This window comes from Narcine bancroftii, chromosome 1, assembly GCF_036971445.1.
Source record: "Narcine bancroftii isolate sNarBan1 chromosome 1, sNarBan1.hap1, whole genome shotgun sequence".
NCBI classification, from domain to species: domain Eukaryota; kingdom Metazoa; phylum Chordata; class Chondrichthyes; order Torpediniformes; family Narcinidae; genus Narcine; species Narcine bancroftii.
This window is the reverse complement of record NC_091469.1, coordinates 256,193,404-256,215,621: the sequence shown is the minus strand read 5'-3', so window position 1 is coordinate 256,215,621 and position 22,218 is coordinate 256,193,404. Positions and strand designations below refer to the sequence as shown.

Genomic DNA, 22,218 nt, shown 5'->3' with positions numbered 1-22,218 from the left:
TACTGGTGCACTGAGGTACTGCACCTGGCTGGCTGATGCGGCGCGGTGACGCACTGCGCTCAGCAGCGAGCGCCCCCTACTCGAGGAAGAACAGTCCTCGTGGAAACACCTGGCGGGCTTGTCAGTATCTGTGGGGAGTTGACGGGGTGGGGGAAGTATAAGGAATTGTTTCAAGTGGAATATCATCCTTGTCAACCTTTGCACATGCAGAATTCGGTGGCGAAGTGGCAGATGGAGTTCAATCCGGAGCTTTGGAAAGTCTAACTTGACAGGATCTTTCACAGTGTGGTTTCTCAGTGTGGAGGGATCAAGGTTGATGGGGTAGTTAAGAAGGCTTCATTAAATTTAAAATTTGACCTACAACACAAATAACAAGCCCTTTCGACCAACGATTGGCTGTCGACCGGCTGTTGGGCCTATAAGCTGGGTACGCTTTGAATGGTGTGAGGGAAATGGAGTACCCGGAGGAAACCCACGCCAACACAGGGAGAACAAACAAACTCCTTACAGACAGCGCGGGATTCGAACCCGATGTCCTGACTGCCGGTGTTGTAATTAGCGTTGCACTAGCCGCTAAAGCTAACCATGGAGGGATTGAGTTCAGGAGTCTTGAGGTAATGTGGCCGCTGTATAAAATTCCTGTAGGGCCACACTTGGAATATTGTGTTCTGCTGGATTCATTATTGGAAACTTTGGAGAGGGTGCCAAGGAGATTTACCATGATGTTGCCTGGATGGGATAACATGTCTTATGAGGCAATGTTACCAGAGCTAGGGCTTTTCTATTTGGAGTAAAGGAGAATGAAAGATTACTTAAAAGAGGTCTACAAGATTATGAGAAGCATAGATAGGATAGGCAGCCAACACATTTTTTGTGGACAACAGCAGCAAATAGTGGAGGACATCTGCACAAGATGAGGGGAAAAAAAGTTTAGGGGAGAAGCCAGGGTTGTTTTATTAATATATATAACCCTGGAATGCTTTGCTAAGGATGGTAGTGGGGGCTGGTACAATAAAAGACTGGAAGACAGGTACATGGATGCAAATAGAAAAACATAGGAAAGAAAAAGTTGAAAACCACTGTTTTAATCGTACCTAATTGACTCATTATGTACCTGGTTTCAGAACACCAAAGGAAATGGGCCAATGACAATTTTTCTCAAGTAAAATATTTCAGTAACACTTAAGTCTGGAGCAGTGGTTCTCAACCTTCCCTTCCCACTTACATACTGCCTTACCAATCACAGAGCAATTATGGCATAGGGATTCAATTCCTTTTCATCTCTCTTCCTCCTCGTTTCTCCTCTCCCATTCACACTCACCCCCTTCATCTTTTCCTCTTACCCTGTCTTACCACTCATTATTTCACTTCTCCAACTCCTCACCCCACTCTTTCTACTCTCCCAGGTTGCTCTCCTCCCTCCTCGCTCCCTGTCCTCCCTTCCCCTTTCCTTTCCTCCTGTCTATCCAACAAAGGCTTCCTTCTCCCCCTCTCTCTCTCCCATTCTTCACACCCCTAAATCCTCTATATTTTCTCTTTTCCCCACCTCTTATCCCCCCCACCTCTTATTCCCCCCCACCCACCTCTTATCCCCCACTATTCCTTTTGTCTTCTCTCCTTCTTTGAACCTCTTTGATTCTCTCTCCCTCTCCAAATGCTATACCTGGACCCTTCTCCTCCCCATCTCCTTCTATACTCCCCTTTTCTCTGCCTTTCATTTCCTGTTCTTATTCTCCCTTTTTTCCTGCTCATACTCCTTCCTATCCCCTCCATTCTCCATCCTCCCCTTCATTTCTCCCACATCTACTATCCTTCTTTTCACTTCATGCCTTCCTCATCTCATCCATTATCCACTTTTCCTCTGCTCCTATGCCCTTCCCATGTCTTTTTATCTTCTCTCCCTCCTCCCACTTTTTCCTTCAGGAATTGATACCTTGTTCTAACCTGAAACATTGGTTATGTATTTTTTTCTTTTGCTATAAAGGACATTGCTTGACCTGCTGAGTCTTTCCAGCATTGTGTGTTTATTTCCACCACGGTGTTTACAGATTTGTGTGTTTTACTTTTGATTCCTGAAATATGTCTGATTGAAGAATGTTTTTACAAGGGGATTATTTAATTACCATTTTTTTGTCTTTTTTTATGTGAGAGTTCATTCTTAATTCCTTAAACTAATCAACTGGGCAAAATTAATGATGAACAATAGATGCAGGCTTTGCCATTGGTGCTTAGATCCTGGAAGATATGTTATAAGTTTTAAATTTTAAAAAAGGTTTGTCCATCTGTTATCCATCCATAAATTCCAAGATCTTGAGAAGAGTTTAAAAAAAACAAAGTAATTTTTGGGTGAGCTGTCAACATAGGTCTAAAATCAGAAAGCTGGAAAGTTTAGAGCTCTTCCACAAAAACAGGTGGTTTGTCACAAGAATTAAGTTGACTAAGGAAGAATTGCATCGTACACCAAAGATTTTGCTTCCTGAGCACGTTTGGGTGTATTTTATGGATTTTGGGGTGCTGATCATGAAAATCACCTTAGATATTTCCTCTTGCATACTGTTTTTTAGCTATAATATATTTTATTGTAATTTCCTGACATATTTAATCCTGCTGGTATATTGACAAAAAGCAAGCTGTTTTAGTCAGTCCAAGCATGCCTGGTATTCACTCAGGGCAGATGCTATACAAATGTTGTCTTAGGCCTGAGCATGATTAGTTAGGATAGATGCAGACAGGATACAAAAGCAGCTCACTCTTGGCAACTACAGAGCACCAAGCTACATCCAGCTGTTTGGCAGCATGCTTCAAGCATATAATACCATGAAGCACAACATTTTCTTCATTTGCACTTGGGCTTCTTTCCTGCTGATCCTGCTGCAGTCAGTGTTGAAAATGGTGAAAGGTTTCACCAGGACATTGCAACCATGGGAAAGTGGTATCAGGGCAACTGGAATCCATCAATATTGGCCAACTATTGTTGGACACTGACATGAGAGGCATCAGATGCTGAGTGCAAACGAAAAACAGTGTGGCAAACATTTTTTAGGTCAGTTGAATAACCAGATATACATGTGTAATAGTCGATATCATGTAAAAGTCATCCTCTTCTATTTTTCGCCCCACCCTCCTGCCCATCTGAGCTCTCAATGGCCCAATCAATGATTTTCACCGAGGTCCCAGCTACCCACCCATCTGAGCTCCCCGACCACAGACTCTTGCTGAGGCCCCGGCTGCACACCCATCCAAGCTCCTGACACTGGGAACGCAGACTTACCACCTGGTCCCAGCCGCCCAACCTAGCTTCCGATATCCTAAACACGGTCTTACCACCCGGTCCCAGCCACCCACTTGCCGAACCAAGCAGCCGATGCCTCTACTGGTACGGGTATTTACCACTGTCAAAAGTAGTATGCATTTAATAGTTGACCCCCCCCTCAATTTTACAACAAAATTTGACTATTACTCACATATATATGGTAACACCATGTGTCAGCATCATTATGTGATTAAACATGCTAAATCTGATAAAAGTTCATGTTTCTCCAACTTCCGACTTGTACTGATAGAGTGCTAGTGATCCTCCTGACCACTTGAGGGAGTCGAAGACTAGTTTGTTGCAGTTTGGGTTGGATTCAAGATGGATCCCTTCACATGGTCTTGAGTCTACATCTAATATAGTATAGTTTTTTTATAAGAACCCAAGTTTCTTTATTACAATAAAAGAAACATCACATAGTATGAGGAATGTGCATGGAACCAGGAGAAACACCAGGAGTGTGCAGAGTGAGAATCAGTCAATAGCAGCAGAGAAATGGAAAGTGTGAAGAGTCCTGATGCTGTAAATTGGACTGAAAATATCGACCACGAATGGACATTGTTCAAACAAAAATTCATGCTGTACCTGCAAGCCATTAGACTTCATAGTAAAAACGATGCATTGGAGATTGCACTGTTACTTACATGGTGGGACCTCAAGCACGAAAGGTTTTCAATAGATTTGCTTTTGCAAAGGCAGAAGACCAGGGCAAGTTCGACAAGGTTATTGAGATTTTTGATGAACATTGTTCACCAAAGCAAAATGAAACATTGGAGAGGTACATGTTTTGCTCGCATGCACAGCTGCAGGGAGAGAGCTGTGATACTTTATAACTGACTTAAAACTAAATGCAAGAACATGCAATTTTGGATTGCGCAAAATTCAATGATCCATGTGATGTGCTATCAATAACAAAGACTAAATATTACCTGACTGATTGGCTTTTATTATCATAAACAGAAGGCACGTCTCATGTTGATGACCCAAGACTTAAGCTTGTTCCCCTTTTTTAGGGGAATCAAGGGGAGGAGCCACAGGTACAATCAGCAAGGGACAGCCCAGCCAAACAAATACAAACTGTATTAACAGAAGTTCCACCGCATTCACCCCTCTTTTAAAAGAGGTCCAGTGGGATGAAGTGGGTTCCATGTCCGTCACAAGATCAGTCTATCTGGTGGTCTTGTCTGCCATTGTGACTGTCATAGCGCCAGCTGTGGCTCAGCTGTTGACTCCTGGACAGTCTGGTCATTGATGGTGGGTGGGGTGTCTTGCAACTGAATTGAGACAGTTGGACTGGGGGCTGGAGTAGAGGGCATGGTATGTGGTGGATGATCAATATTTGGAGATTTGGTTTACCCTGTCGGCTATGTGGGGGAGGGGGGAACACATCCAGTTGCGTAAACCTGTTAATGGTCTGACTGTGGTCGATAACCATTTGGTGTTTATCCCCCCACTCTTAATCACCACTACCTGAGCTCTTCAGGGTTTGGTTCTGTGTTCGATGATCCCCTCAGTTTGAAAAGCACTGTTTTAATCATATCTAATTGACTCGATATGTGCACGGTTTCATAACTCCAAAGGAAATTTTTCTCAAGCAAAATATTTCAGTAGCAATTAGTGATTCGCAACCTTTCCTTCCCACTCACATACCAGTTTAAGCAATTCCTTACTATTCACAGAGCATTTATGGAATAGGGATGACTTAAAGTAGTATGTGAGTGGAAAGAAAAAGTTTGAGAACCATTAACACACTATAGAAGAAACTGCTCTTAGTGATACAATTTTCATTGGGATGGAAGTGCAGAAAGATTATAAACCAACAGACAACAGACATTTTTAAACTGGGGCTGCTCAGAACCAGTGTATTCTACTCCTGTAGCTGGCCCCTGCAGTCCCTTACACATTGGACTCTAAATTATAGTGATTGAGTAATTTAAGGGCGCTTCTGCCCCTTCAGTGATGTGATGAGTGACGTGTCCATGAAGCCCCTGTCCCCTGTGTTGGCCTCCAAAAGGTCAGTGGCTTGGGAGGGCGTGGAATTGGAGTGGAGGGAGGGACGCTCTTGAGGCCAGGGTGAGCATGGAGTCAGAACGCTGTCAAGGCTGGGGGAGGAACATGGAGTTGGGGCTGAGGAGAATGCTGTCGGTGTCAGGGGGGAAACGCTGCTAGGCCAATGGGCAAACGCTATCAGGCTGGCAGGTGAATGCTGTCAGGCCAGCGGAGAGCTAAGTAGTCTGTCAGGGGAGTGGAATGGACTGGCAGGGATTGGAGTTGGGGCAGGAGGAATGGCTGTCCTTATCCATAGTCCTTCATGCTGCTGGCACCGTTCTGGTGTTCCAGCAGCATGGGGGATTAAGAGTAAGGAAGACAGCCATTGCATGCAAGTGCTGACATCGATCATTTACAAATTGACCAACAGTAGCTACATGATGTGTGTATGTGGGTAGATAATCCACCTCTGAAGTGGTTTGCCTACCTGTGCAGTTTTTAAAACATTTCCACCCACTAATTAGCCTGTACATGGGTAGGTAACCTGCCAAATTGGTAGGTTAAACTCATGTTACCATTCAATTTGTAGACCACTACTGAACAGAGTAAAGTGTACTGTGTCAATACATACAAATGGAACAAATATTCTTTTCAAGCTGGACACAGGGGCAAAGGTCATTTTAGTCTGTAAGCACGACATCATGGCAATGAAGATAGAGCCATAAATCTATGTAAATCCATGTACAGCTCAAAGCCTACAATGGATAGAGCATCAATACGAAAGGTACATGTAAACTCTAGGTGAAAGTTAAAGATAAAGAGCACCACCTCAGATTCACAGTTGTCCCAGATGGACATGATTGACAAAGCATGTGAAAACTTAAGTCTAGTCAAGAAGGTGTACCACATTAGCAGCACCAATGCAAGGAACAATGTAGAGGAAATACTGGATCAATTTCCAGACATTTTCAAGGGGTTTGTAGTTCTATCATTCACCTATAAGATACAGTTAAAAGAGGACATACAATCAGTAATGCATGTCCTGAGTCAGGTTCCAGTGCCACTAAAAGAAAAGCTCAAGCAGGAACTCGACTGAATGGTGTCACTAGGGGACATAAAGAAAGTGGAGGAGCGCACAGAATGGGTGAATTCAATGGTCTGTGTCAAAAATAAGAATGGTGACCTGCACATGTGCATGGACCAAAAGACCTGTATGCCAATATAAAGAAAGAACATTATCAGATTCCAACCAGGGATGAAATTATAAGTTAGATGGCCGGTGTAATGTTTTTCACTAAATTGGATACATCCCAGGGCTTCTGGAAAGTAAAACTGCATAATGATAGCACAAAATACTGTATATTTAATACACTGTTTGGTCGATAATCCTGTCTGAGGATGCCTTTTGGAATTTCCTCAGTTCCGGAAGTGTTCCACAGGACAATAGAGCACATCATAGAAGGCAGAAATGGGGTACATGTGTACATGGATGATATGATCCTATGGGGATCCACACAAGAACAACAGAATGAGAGGCTTATCAATGCATCCAGAAGTATGGATAAAAGCTAAATAGAGCAAAATGTCAGTTTGGTGTGAAGGAAATCACCTTTCTGGGAGATAAACTGTCAGAGGCAGGTGTGGAGCCAGACAAGATCAAGGCGAAAGCAATTTTAGAGATGACAAAAAAAAGGCGATTGAGAGTGCTGGAAATGATCAATTTCATTGGTAAATTGATACTAAACTTGTCTTCCAAAGCAATGTACCTAAGCAATTTGTTACAGGACAAATGTGAAATCAAGTGGACAGCCAACTATGAGAAAGAATGGGGATGGCTAAAGACCATTCTAACTACAGAACCAGTGCTTTTGACATCCTTTGACACATCCAGAAGGATGAAAATATCCATGGATGCTTCAAAAGATGAAATAGAAACCATGCTACTTCAGGCTGAGGGAGAAGATTGGAGGCCAGTAGCATATGCATCAAGGACGATGACAACATCTGAATGTCGATATGCACAGATCAAGAAAGAGTGTCCAGGCTTAGTCTATGACATGAGAAAATTTCACAGTTATGTGTGTGGTCTTCCAACATTCATGGGAGAGACAAACCATAAGCCATAATAGTGATAATCAAGAAAAATCTCAATGAAATGTTGCCGAGAATCCAAAGACTGATGATGACTTTGAACTGGCGTACACACCAGGGAAATTTATTATGTTAGCTGATGCATTATCCAGGGCAACAACACAGAGTGAAGCACACAATGAGAGTTCCACAGAGACAGATGTGAATCTCTACATGAACCTGATCACTGAATCTCTTCCTGTATCTGACATGAAATCCAAACAGATCACAGCTGAAACAGAAGTGGACACAGTGCTACAGAGGTCATCAAGAATCTGAATAAAGGATGACATAAAGGTGAATGTCAGCCATACTGCAACATCAGAGCTGAGCTGAGTGTTGCCAATGGGCTTCAGAGCGGAATTTTCATTCCTCAATCTCTGCAACAAGAGATGCTGAAAAGGGTGCACAAGAGGCACCTTGGAATGGAAAAATGCAAGAGGAGGGTCAGAACTGCTGTTTATTGGGCAGGGATAAATGCTGACATTGAAACCACGCAAAGCAGGCAAAGGAACTCATGATCATAACTGACTTACCAGCAGAACCATGGCAGAAAGTTGGGACTGATCTGTTTCACATGGCTGGAAAAAATTACTTGCTGGTTATTGCGTATCTATCAAACTATCTGGCGATTGTGAAACCTTCCAACGTGTCTGCTGCTTGTGTAATTAAATATATGAAATCAATCTTTGCAAGAAATGGAATTCCTCAAATTGTCTACAGTGACAATGATCCATGCTACAGCTGTAGAGAATTCCAGAACTTTGCAGAAGAGTATGATTTTCAACTTGTGACTTCAAGTCCTCTGTATCCACATTCAAACAGTAAACAGTTGCTTGAGAGAGCACTAGACAGTGGCTCAGATCTGTATCTAGCTTTATTGAGTTTCAGAGCTTCACCACTTGAAGATGGCATGTCATCTTCTGAGCTTCTGATGGAACATCTACTATGCACCACACTACCCTACTTTGCAGACCCAAACAAGAACGGAGATGACGAAGATGTCGAATGGAAACAAATGTGTTTGCAAAGAAAATAAAAACAAACAATGACAAGTCAGCAAGAAGCTTAGGGCCACTGGCACAACATGACACAGTGTGACTCAGAGATTCAACAGTTGGGACGAAAAGGCCACTGTTCTGGAGGAAGTAAATCCAAGATCCTACCCGATCTGAACAGAGGATGGTCAAATACTGAGGAGGAATCGAAAGAGCCTGCTGAAAATCCAAGAGACACTGCAGGAACAGACAAATGCAGATGATCTAGCCTGCACAGCGACAGAGGAAACACCACCAGTGCTAGACAGTAGTTGACCAGCAGAGCCGACATAAGCACCTATATTAAGATCCACATGCATTATCAAAGCATCTGATAGACAGAATCTCTAAAAGAAAAGAGAACTTTCACACTTGAAAAGGTTGTGCTGCTGATGTTTGTGTTTACATTTGTGTTGAACTTTAAATTGAAATGAATACTGTATTAGTGTGTCATGTTGTTAAACATCTAAAGGAAAGGGGATGTAATGACAGATTGCTAATGATAATTCTGACCACTAGAGGGAGTCCTTGTTGCAGCTAGGAGTAGATTCATAATGGATGCCTCTATGAGGTCATGAGTTCTAAAGCTAATAAATTATAATTGTTATAAAAGAACCCAAGTTTCTTTATTACAATAAAAGAAACATCACACCCTATGCCTGTTAACTTTACCCTTTAATCTTGGCAGGAACATAAAAACTCTCTACTCTCAAAATTTCTTCTTTAAATGCTTTTCACTTACAGAACACATCCTTACCAGAAAGTAACTTCTCCCAATCCACGCTTTCTAGATCCTTTCTCATTTCCTCAAAATTGGCCTTTCTCTCTAGCTTAGAATCTCTGACCTATTCTTCTCCATAATTAACTTGAAAGTAATGGCATTATGATCACTGGACCCAAAATGGGTCCCTTCACATATTTATCTCATTCTCTAATAGAAGATCCAGTATAGCATTCTCTCTAGTTGGTACCTCCATATATTGATTTAGAAAACTTTCCTGAACACATTTGACAAACTCCAAGCCATCCAGCCCTTTTACAGTATGGAAGTCTCAGTCAACACTTGGAAAGTTAAAATTTACTATCACCAATTTATGATTTCTGTACTTGTCTGCTAACTCTCTACAGATTTAGTCCTCCAATTCCCACCCACTGTAAAGCTCACCAAGGCCTCATTTCTTCTGTTCCCCTGAATCTCACTGGAGCCCAAGTTCCTACATTTCCTTGATACTCACCAGGGCCCTAGTTTCTCCACTAACTTGAAATTCACTGGGGCCTGAGTTCCAACACTTCCTTGAAACTCACCGGAGTCCTAGTTCCCGCACTAACTTGAAGTTCACCAAGCCACCAGTTTGCACACTCCCCTGAAATGGTAAGTTCACTGGAAAATTTATTGTAGTACTGTACTGTGAAAGAAATAAGTAGGTGAATTTAATGTTTAATCCAGATAAATGGAGTTTTTATCCATATGTGCTAAAGTGGTTTTATACAAGAAGCACTGTCTATTTATATCAATGGCACAGACATCCAATTTTCCTCCCAGTTCAAGTAAGTGTTTGAAATATTGTTTTCCCAGGTTCTGTTTGATAAATAGCTGTTACTAAAGCAAAGCTTCACATCTTCAAAACACCTAAGCTAATGACATCGGGTTTCCAGTACTTAAAGGTCACCTGAATACCAGTACAGGTGGCTAGCAACATTGAGATGTTCCCACAGTGGGAGCAGTGTCTATTTCCAAAGAAGCGCAGGAGGATGCTGTCCAAAATCAGTGTGCTTCAGTGGAAACAGAGCTTGCTGCCATTGGAGCTCTGCTTGTTGCTGTCCAAGAGCCAATTGCTGCTATCTGTGATTTGTTATCATGTTCTCGAATTCGTCTGGATACAGTGACACTAGTATGTATGACACTAGTATGTATGCTCCCATTACTGGCATCTGGACATGTGCCCCTCAGCCAGCTAGTTCAGAGTGCTGAAATGCTTCCCAGCAGGAATCAAAACATTGGAGACACAGCCACTCATAGTCAGCATTCAGATTCAGTCATTGTTGAACGTACAAAATCAGAAAATTTTTCTCTCATCTAGTTACAACTGTGCACAGAGAGCAGTGTGTAATGGTAACATGCCCAATAAACTCAAATGGAGATCTCACTAAAGGGACAGGCAAAGGTAATTAGTTCCTATCATCATTATTCAACTTATCAATTTCTGTTGACTTAAATAGTCACATGCTAACTTCAATGAATCTTTTGTATAGAGAGGGGGTAGGTGCTTTAATGTGGGGGGGCTGGTAATCATGGTGGGGAGCTGGCTGATGGAGGACCTCAGTTTTCTTCAGGCTGACTTCCAGGCCAAACATTTTGGCAGTTTCCGCAAAGCAGGACGTCAAGCGCTGAAGAGCTGGCTCTGAATGGGCAACTAAAGCGGCATCGTCTGCAAAGAGTAGTTTACCTATCTCGGCTGCACCATTTCATCAGATGCAAGGATCGACAATGAGATAGACAACAGACTCGCCAAGGCAAATAGCGCCTTTGGAAGACTACACAAAAGAGTCTGGAAAAACAACCAACTGAAAAACCTCACAAAGATAAGCGTATACAGAGCCGTTGTCATACCCACACTCCTGTTCGGCTCCGAATCATGGGTCCTCTACCGGCACCACCTACGGCTCCTAGAACGCTTCCACCAGCGTTGTCTCCGCTCCATCCTCAACATCCATTGGAGCGCTTACATCCCTAACGTCGAAGTACTCGAGATGGCAGAGGTCGACAGCATCGAGTCCACGCTGCTGAAGATCCAGCTGCGCTGGATGGGTCACGTCTCCAGAATGGAGGACCATCGCCTTCCCAAGATCGTGTTATATGGCGAGCTCTCCACTGGCCACCGTGACAGAGGTGCACCAAAGAAAAGGTACAAGGACTGCCTAAAGAAATCTCTTGGTGCCTGCCACATTGACCACCGCCAGTGGGCTGATATCGCCTCAAACCGTGCATCTTGGCGCCTCACAGTTTGGCGGGCAGCAACCTCCTTTGAAGAAGACCGCAGAGCCTACCTCACTGACAAAAGGCAAAGGAGGAAAAACCCAACACCCATCCCCAACCAACCAATTTTCCCCTGCAACCGCTGCAATCGTGTCTGCCTGTCCCGCATCGGACTTGTCAGCCACAAACGAGTCTGCAGCTGACGTGGACTTTTTACCCCCTCCATAAATCTTCGTCCGCGAAGCCAAGCCAAAGAGGTGCTTTAGTATTTAACTGGAATGCAGCAAAGGTGATGAGAATGGTGTTGTTAAGATGAGCATTACATTATTGCATGAACAATCTTTATGCTTTATTCCATGTACTTTAATGACTGTGGATGAATTGTGGAGGTGAATTTATTTTTACTTTGTGTGAATTAGTATCAATATCGAGATCATTTCCATGCCTACATAATGTGAAGCACCATCAATTACACAAAGACAGAAAGTTGCCGAGACTGAAGGCTTTTATTTACAAGAGATGGACAGCATCCCTGTGTTGGTCGCTCACACTGACCTGGACTCAAACTTGCAGCATGACAGCCTTTATGGGGAAGGAAAGGGGAGGAGTCATGAGCCGGACAGTGAGAGCAGGGTCAACCAGGAAAGGTCATGATGTTTACATATGGCATGGAAATCTATACAATAGTGGTTTCACCACATTATGTTTGTGGAGAACACAAGCAACCAGAAGCAGAATTTTAGACAGGCATAGATGGCAGGTTTCATAGATGGCTTCCCCCTGCATATAGGAAATTCCTTATTACTAATGACTGGGTTACTGGGAATCAACCCTCTAGATTCTTATGCAGGAAAGTCACAGTTTATCTTCATACTTTAATTTGGCAGATCCTTCCGAGCACAAGAGGCAATCAGTGAAGCACTGAAAACAAATTTATGTTTTACATCAATCCCATTTAGCAATAAAGCTAAATCTAGGACAATATGGCAAGTGTAGCAGTTAGTGCAAACCTACTACAGCATCATTGACCTTGGTTCGAAGGTCTGTAAGGAGTTTGTACATTCTCCCTTTGACTGTATCGATTTCCTCTGGGTGCTCTCATTTCCTCCCCCTCTCCAAAAATGTGTACAAGCTTTGTAGGTTAATTGATTATTTGTGCAGCAATGGTTCGTAGGCCAGAAGGGCCGGTTACTATGCAGTATCTCTAAAGAAAACTAACGATAAAAATGTTTATTGTCATATACATTATACAATGTACATATGCAACAGAATTCTTAATTGCTACAGTGAGAGGTATTTTTAAAAACAACTATAATAGTAAACTTAATTGAATTAAAAAGACAATAAATGCAAAAGTAGATAATAAATACTCACAGTAAAATCATAGGACAACAAAAAGTGACATAATAGTGCAAATTATCCTTTTGTGCTATTGGCACAGAACATGATTAGTGTATGTTGGAATCTAGGGGTTAAAACATTATGAAAGAAATGATTAATTAATAAGTTTATATTGACTGCATGGTTCAGGGGAAAAGAGGAATGTAATTAAGTGGCAATCACAGCATGGAGCAAAGTTGGCTGAGCAAAATGGTCTGCTCCCAAATACAGGGAGAGGAAATGCAGAAAACGATTTAGGAGGAATGCTCAACTGAAGGAGGTGGTGAGTAGCACAGGAGACACAGGCCAGACCAGAACAAAGAATGGCCTGCAATAAACAAAGGGAATGGAAAACCAGTCTAGGAGGAAGATTAAGGCATGAGGAGGTGTTAAAGAGAACAGCAGAAATTGGCCAGACAGGGACAGAATGGTGATTAGAAATATCTGGGGATGAATTAATTTCTGATCCAATCAACAGGATAGTCTGGCTTGGAAGATTAAGATGGGAGTGCTACACCCCAGATAACTGCAAAACAGGAGATGACTTGTGATAACCCTAATGCAAAAAGATCTAGCAAAGGAAGCCAACTTTTGTTCTGTATGATAAGGTTGATCTATATAAACTGAGCCAACTGGCCAATAGGGGTCAGTCTTGGGGAATAGCTCACTGTGCAGGTGACCTATGAACTAACAACTGACCCAGAGCTCTGTTAAGTTTTATTCTTGTGCTGTGTAATAAATTGACTGTTGAACCGAATACCTTCTCCTATCACTTCGTTCAAAGAACACGCTGGACTCAGACCAGACATAGACTAAATTAAGAGTAAGGTAAAGCCAGAGTCCGACAATTTGGTGACCCCGACGTGATGAAGATGGAGAAGTGACGGAAGAAAAAGATACGAAACACCGGTCGATTGTGGTGATAACAACAAGTGACCATTCTACAAAGGGAGGTAAGCAGACGCCTGTTTAAACGAAGTTCTGCTATTGGCAACGATAAAATTGTGTGTTGTCACTACTCTGCAAAAGCCCTAGTTAAAGCCAAAGAATAAAACAAAAGGGGGTTGGAGTCCCCCTAGTAGAATGGGGTTGGAGTCCCCCTAGTAGAATGGGGTTGGAGTCCCCCTAGTAGAATGGGGTTGGAGTCCCCCTAGTAGAATGGGGTTGGAGTCCCCCTAGTAGAATGGGGTTGGAGTCCCCCTAGTAGAATGGGGTTGGAGTCCCCCTAGTAGAATGGGGTTGGAGTCCCCCTAGTAGAATGGGGTTGGAGTCCCCCTAGTAGAATGGGGTTGGAGTCCCCCTAGTAGAATGGGGTTGGAGTCCCCCTAGTAGAATGGGGTTGGAGTCCCCCTAGTAGAATGGGGTTGGAGTCCCCCTAGTAGAATGGGGTTGGAGTCCCCCTAGTAGAATGGGGTTGGAGTCCCCCTAGTAGAATGGGGTTGGAGTCCCCCTAGTAGAATGGGGTTGGAGTCCCCCTAGTAGAATGGGGTTGGAGTCCCCCTAGTAGAACGGGGTTGGAGTCCCCCTAGTAGAACGGGGTTGGAGTCCCCCTAGTAGAACGGGGTTGGAGTCCCCTGTAGAATAAAGGGGGTTGGAGTCCCCCTAGTAGAACGGGGTTAGAGTCCCCTGTAGTAAAAAGGGGGTTGGAGCCCCCTAGTAGAACGGGGTTGGAGTCCCCTGTAGTAAAAAGGGGGTTGGAGTCCCCCTAGTAGAACGGGGTTGGAGTCCCCTCGTAGCGATCTCGAGAGATAGGTTTAGACACTTGGCCAATTAGAATAAGGTGTATTGTGATAGTTATTTGGTTCTATAGTGTGTAATAAGTATTTGATTAAGGATCGTGTACCATAGTAGTGTATAATAAGTATCTGTATAAGGTGTATTGTGTTATAGTTATTTGTTTCTATAGTGTATAAGTATCTGTTTAAGAATCGTGTAGTGTATCATAATAGTTTATAATAAGTATTTGTTTAAGGATTGTGTACAGTGTGCCGCTGGTGTTTATAATAACGTGGGAAGGGTCGAAGTAGATTGCAGGGTGTCAAAATCCTACCAGGGGAGAGACCCAGTGAAGTACGGTCTAAAGGGTTAAAATTCGGAACAGAGATAGAAGGAGTAAATAGGGATGTAGGGCAAGAGCTCGGGGAAGACAGAGGAGTTCCCCCATCTGTAAACCGACTGGGGAAAAAACAAGGAATCAATTACTGGGAGGATTACCGAAGGGAGAGGAGGTACAGGCTATGGCACGGTACGAACAGATATGGAGAGAGTCAGGGGAAGGTACCACGAGGGTTTGAAAAAATCAGGCTGGTACTGTACTTAGGAGAAGCAGAGAGGGAAGCAGCCAAGGAGGTACAGGAACAGGAGGCAAAGGGACAAGGATCTATATGGAATAGAAGAAGGCTTAAACAACAGAAAGAAGTGAAGGAACAGAGAAGGGCAGATTTACACAATATTACATTGGCTTGCATGGCTGTGGAAGCGAACCTTCAACATGATATTAAAAAGGGATCCCATATCACTAAGGAGAATACGGGGGAGGTTAAGCCGTCAGCCCCGCTATATCCAAAGTTACCAGAGACATTGCCACCACCTTATCCTATTCCCCAGATGCCAGTGATGCAGATAAATGAGGGAATAGTGAATGTCACTGAATTAGCAGGTCACGAACTCCAGGAGGCAAAGGAGAGATTTAAGAGAGTTATGCAGGAAAGGGTGGAGGAAATGAAGGAGTTAACAAAGGAAATACAGAATGATGTATGTAAAGTGAGGGAAACTAGTATGCGACTGGAAACAAATGAGAGAGAGCAAGAACGGACACTTGAGAATGCCTTCTCGGTAGGAATGTCAGAGGATCACACCACCCCCACTCCTCACAATAGACAAAAGGAGTCAGAGGATGAGGAGATCTTGACCTTTTTGCGTCAGTGTAAGGAGAGTTGGACGGATAAAGCAGGAGTACACCCAGCCACAGATCCCTTGCAGACTACACTCTTTAGGGCTGCAGTAACGAGCGGACTGCCAGCTGTAGTTAGGGAGGCGTTAGAGAATATCCCTGATATTCCTGGCTGCTCAAATGAGCAATGGGAAAAACATTTGACCCATCACATGAAATGTTACAGGGCTAAGCAAAAGGAGGACAAACAAACTACGGAGTCGACACAAGTGCAACTCCTTAAGCTTCAATTGGAAGAGGCTAGGAAAAAGGCAAATGAGACAAAAAAGAATTCCTCAAAGGGTGCGAACCAGATGATTCAGCAGCCACCACAAGGGAATAATATGAGTTGGCACCCGGCCCCATATTGGGCACCGGGTCCCACCTATGTGGGCAGAACGGGAGGTCCAATGGGGGGATTCCGAGTAAGAGGGAGAGGTTGGGGTGCTCCACGAATGCAACCAGCCGTATGTTTTGTATGCGGTCAGCCAGGACACTGGAAGAGAGACTGCCCCCTAGCTTGGGATCCTCGGGACACTGGGGGAAGGGGATATGGACCACCACAAAATGAGCATTGGGTCCAGCCCCAGAGATCGTCAGTGCCACCCCCGGTACATCAGGCACCCTATGCGGCTCTAGCTCCCTAGAGACAATTACCTTTGCTGACAGAGGAGGAGCAATATTGCCCACAGTGACGGAGCCCGAGCACCCACGAGCAGGCTAGGTTGGCAGACCCTTTCCTGCAGATTAAAGTAATGGACATGGAAGTATCTTTTTTAGTGGATACGGGAGCCAGATTTTCAACACTCACTGGCGCTGAGTTTCAAGCTAAAACATCATCCTCTAGCGTCCAGCTGATAGGGTTCTCGGGTACACCAGAAAATCTGCCATTTTCTACACCACTAGTCAATTCTGTGGCGGGACAGACTTTTACATATCAATACATTTTGTCAGCCAGGTGCCCTACCAATCTTTTGGGCAGAGACCTGTTGGTCAGGTGCGGAGCATCGATCCTTTGTGGATCCAGCGGAATAGAGGTCACCTTTCCAAATGGATATTCTATGAACTGTTCAGTAACTACACTTCATTCCAGTTCTCAGATGTTGTTGGCGGCAGCTGGAGGATCCGCGTCTGAGGGACAATGGGCTGACATTTACTGGGGGCTGTTGGAACCAGAGGACCCACAGAAGGGAGGGCTGCTAAAGCTTTATAATCAATGGAAGCCGTGGATCCAGACGTTACACCCGTATACCCCTCCCTCGGACCCCCCCCATATGACCCTCTTTTACGATAGGGATGGGGATGAAATGTATCAGCATGCCTTTTATGAAGAGGTAGAGGGCATGCAATGGGAAATTAATTCGGACTACATAGTGGTAGGAAAGGAGGGTGTGGCCACTACGGTGGCACTGACATCTGAACAGCTGGAATGGTATGAGATGGCAGGTGAGGCCATTCCTCATATCACCCTTGCAATTGGCACTACTCACCAGGCAAAAGATTTGGGACCGATGTGTCGGAACTTGATGTCCCTAGGTGACTGGTCTGATACCCAAATACCGACAGTGCAGTTCTCCTCATCTGGTCAGGCATACAGAATTTTGTCCCCGACATATGATCGAGTCCTCCTTGAGCATAGACAGATTGAAAGCTTTCATGGTAGAGAGAAGATGGATCACCCCGACTCGGCCCCTATGCTAGATTCTCTCCCTGAGAACCTGTGGTCAGTGGGATCAGCAGATGTGGGTTTTTGTCAGCAGGTTGATCCCATAACCTTCGAACTGTCAGATTACACCCCTATTTGGCAGATGCAGTATCCCCACAAACCTGAAGCTGAGGAAGGTTTGGCAGATACCATTGATGACCTTATGCATTTAGGGGTGTTGGAACATTCGTGTTCTAGTTGGAATACACCCATCTTACCTGTTCCTAAACAAGACACGGGCAAATATCGGATGGCCCATGACTTAAGGCGCATCAATGGTATTGTGCGAACACCCACAGTTCCAGTACCAAACCCATATACTGGCATGACTGCTTTAACCCCTAACCACAAGTGGTTCTCTTGCATAGATTTAGCGAATGCTTTCTTTTGCTTGCCGCTGACAGAACCATTAAGAGATGTGTTTTCGTTCACGTATAAAGGTAGAAAGTTGCGGTATACTAGGCTTCCGCAGGGCTTTATCTTATCTCCAAGGATTTTCAATCAGGTGTTGAAAGAACAGCTGGGGGGGCTAGTACTGCCATGTGGGGTAGTTCTGATCCAGTACATAGATGATATCTTATTGGCAGCATCTGAGCCTGTCTCCTGTTTGGAGGCCACAAAACTCCTGCTAGTGCAGCTGTTCAAGGCAGGTTTTAAAGTCTCTCGCTCAAAGCTGCAATGCTGCAGACAGGTGGTCACCTTTTTAGGTAGAATGGTCTCAGCGAAAGGCACAGGGATTTCCCCTGCACATCGAACAGCGATACTACATTATCCAAAACCAAAGACAGTTAAGGAAATGCTTTCGTTTTTGGGTTTGTCAGGTTATAGTAGGCAGTTTATCCCATCATATGGTGAGTTGACACATCCACTGCGAACTTTGGTGTGTGAGTATCACACTAGACCCGACGGAAGACAGACACCCACCATGTACGAGACATGCAGCAGGAGTAGCAAAGATTTTACAAAAGGTGGCACACATAATGATGGGACATGGCCTGACGGTATTAGCAACACACAGTATTGTAGCATTTGTGAGCTCGACACCATTTACAATGACTTCGCTAAGGCAGTCGAGACTAGAAAAGATCCTGAACGCTCCAAATGTTACATTTACCCATGAAGGCATTAACATGGCAGACAATATGGGAGAGGGAGAACCACACTGTTGTGAGAAGAGGGTAGTAAAGGATATTAAAATAAGACCTGACTTACAGGCTACACCCTTAAGAGAACCAGATGAAACCTTGTTTACAGATGGGTGTTGTTACAGACACCCCACAGATGGATTGAAAGCTGCCTATGCGGTGGTACGAAAAACTACAGGAGGATTTGAAGAAATCATTACAGGGACAGTGAGAGGAAAGGAGTCAGCACAACTCGCAGAACTACAGGGAATGATAGCAGCATTAGAATGGGCAGAAGGGAAGGAGGTCAATATATATACAGACTCGGCATATGTGGTAGGGACAATACAGGTTGAACTTAGTCATGGATTAGAAGTGGGTTTTTAACAGCAGCAATGACCCCAATTAAATACGAGAAGGACGTTAGGAAACTGGCTGAGGCCCTCCTGAAACCAAGGGCATTAGCAGTTCTTAAATGTAAAGGACATGATAGAACAGATACGATGGTGGCTCGGGGAAATCAGGAAGCGGACATGGCCGCTAAAAGGGCAGCAGGATACGGCCCTCAGTTTATTATGATACAGGGAGACAGAACAGCACATGACTTATTACCACCGTGTAGGGTAGAAGTAATAATACAGGAACAAGCAAAGGCATCACCTCAGGAAAGGATGGTATGGGAGGAAAGGGGGGCAACCGAGGATCAAGGACTATGGAGATCGATAGATGGGAGGCCAGTTTTACCATCTGGACTCATGAAACCCCTCCTCGAGGAGGCGCATGGGCTAACACACTGTGGAAAGAAGCAGATGATAAGGTACTTGATACATTGGTGCACCCCTTCCTGCCGGCGATGGTGGAGAACCATATTAGAGAGTGTGAGGTATGTATAACTTTCAATGTCAAGGCGACTGTAAAGCCACATGAAAGACAATTCCCGTTACCTAAGTTACCAGGGCAGGAAATCGTACTTGATTATACGGACATGATTGAGAGGGTAAGTGGCTATCGATACCTCTTAGTAGCAGTAGATGTGTTCACAGGGTGGCCGGAGGCAATCCCTGCCAAAAGAGAAGATGCAAGGACGGTATGTAAATTCCTGATCAACCAGTATATTCCGAGACACGGATTTCCTAGAAAAATTAGGTCCGATAATGGAAGTCATTTTAAGAATAACGATCTACAGGAGATAGAAGCAATGTTGGGATTGAAACATGCCTTTGGAACGGTGTACCATCCACAATCCCAAGGGTAAGTGGAGAGGATGAACCAAACAATAAAAGGTAAGATCGGGAAAGTACAGGCACGGACCAAACTAAATTGGGTGGATGCGTTGCCCCTGGCATTAATGTCAATAAGGAGTTCAGTAAGTTCTGTGACAGGATTTACTCCATATGAACTACAAACGGGGCACCAGTTTCCGGGACCGGGAGCCGGAATTCAGACTACGAAGAATGAGGTAAGTTCAATGGGATGCAAGCTTTATTATGATAAACTAACGACTCTGGTGTCAGATTTTTCACAACAGGTCACAAGTCCCAACAGAAAAGGGGAAACACTGATACCTTCAGTCGCGGAGTGGGTTCTGCTAAAGGTCATCAAGAGAAAGTGGTCGGAGCCCAGGTGGACAGGACCCTACAGAGTGGTGGAGAGGACGTCCCACGCGGTTCGACTACAGGGAAAAGGCGAGACGTGGTATCATTGGAGTCAGTGAACAGCAACGGACCCACCAACACGGACATTGGAACAGATTCGAACGGAGATGACTGAGAACCTGTGAAGCAACTACGGACTAAGAACTTTTTTGAACGGGTCCCTTTAAAGAGACTATTGGATTACGGTGACTGTATTTCAGTATTTGAAGTGATATTTCTATATTGAAGTCAACAGAATTTAAGGGGCTGTGATGGACACTATGTGGGGACTATGGGTGATGTTGTTCCTAGCCCTTGAAGCATCTGGAGAAGGAAACAACTGTACAAAGTGTTTGTGGTCAGCCTGGGAGGCCCATAACGAACCGAAACAGTACGTTGTGGATTGGACTGACGTTCCTGAACACTGTGTTGGGGCCCCCACTGGACTGAAGTGTGTTCATAATGGCCAAGTTTGTGAGGTTAAGTTTAACAAGGGGTCGGAGATGCTGATCCTTGCAAAAACTCCTGAGGTCTTGGTCCCATAAGTTAACTGGTGGTTGGTCTCATTTTCATGAGACCAAAAGGTGGACTGTTGGAATCTAGGGGATAAAACATTATGAAAGAAATTATTAATTAATAAGTTTATATTTACTGCATGGTTCAGGGGAAAAGAGGAATGTGATTAAGTGGCAATCACAGCATGGAGCAAAGTTGGCTGAGCAAAATTGTCTGCTCCCAAATACAGGGAGAGGAAATGCATAAAACGATTTAGGAGGAATGCTCAAACTGAAGGAGGTGGTGAGTAGCACAGGAGACACAGGCCAGACCAGAACAAAGAATGGCCTGCAAGAAACAAAGTGAATGGAAAACCAGTCTAGGAGGAAGATTAAGGCATGAGGAGGTGTTAAAGAGAACAGCAGAAATTGGCCAGACAGGGACAGAATGGTGATTAGAAATATCTGGGGATGAATTAATTTCTGATCCAATCAACAGGATAGTCTGGCTTGAAGGATTAAGATGGGAGTGCTACACCCCAGATAACTGCAAACCAGGAGATGACTTGTGATAACCCTTATGAAAAAAGATCTAGCAAAGGAAGCCAACTTTTGTTCTGTATGATAAGGTTGATCTATATAAACTGAGCCAACTGGCCAATAGGGGTCAGTCTTGGGGAATAGCTCACTGTGCAGGTGACCTATGAACTAACGACTGACCCAGAGCTCTGTTAAGTTTTATTCTTGTGCTGTGTAATAAATTGACTGTTGAACCGAATACCTTCTCCTATCACTTCATTCAAAGAATGAAGACCACACATAGACTAAATTAAGAGTAAGGTAAAGCCAGAGTCCGACATGTAACAAGCTTCAATATTAAGTATGTGTTAGGACCTTGTTTGCAAGGATATGTGCTGTAATGGAAAAGCTGAACACAACACAATCACCTGGATCTACTCCAGCTCATCAATGGTTACCAGATTTCCTTTCTTTCAAATTCAAGTGAATGATATATAGTCAGTGCCATCAACAATCCATCAATGTTTTGCTAAGGTTAAACAATCCTGCAAGTCTAGATAGAATCCAAGCCACCATGGGGGTGGGTGGGGGGGGGGGGGGGGGGGTCAACTTTTCAAGTAAACAAACTGATTTATTGCTTGTGAAGTCTGACTAGTAATTGTGTGTGGTGATACAACCACCAACCTACTGCAGGGGGTGATCTCTGTAACTGCAGGAAGACCACCTAAGGGGCTTACTCCACCTGGCCGGCTGTCAATAGGCCGACCTGAATAGACCACCTAGGGGGCTAACTCTACCTGGCCAGCTGTCAATCAGCTGACCCAAATATAGACCTGAGCTGGCCCCTCCTGAGCCAGCCACCAAGGCATGAACTGGTGTTCAGACTTTTACTGGTATAAAGCCTGTTGTACAGTCTTTCAAGTTTTGTGTTTGTTTGCTGCTACCTCAGTGCACACAGTGTGTTACATTATCTTTTAGTGAGAG

General features: G+C 44.1%; 1 long non-coding RNA gene across 2 annotated transcripts; it reads left to right on the top strand.

The window, feature by feature from the left end:
* Window positions 1–46: 46 nt before the first annotated feature.
* On the top strand, window positions 47–21,476 carry LOC138751296 (uncharacterized). 2 transcript variants are annotated; one of them, XR_011349805.1, is made up of 3 exons: window positions 47–120; window positions 13,611–13,779; window positions 20,102–21,476. It is a non-coding gene; the product is annotated as an uncharacterized lncRNA (long non-coding RNA). The 2 variants fall into 2 exon arrangements; XR_011349804.1 differs by having other exon boundaries at window positions 53–614.
* Window positions 21,477–22,218: the final 742 nt, after the last annotated feature.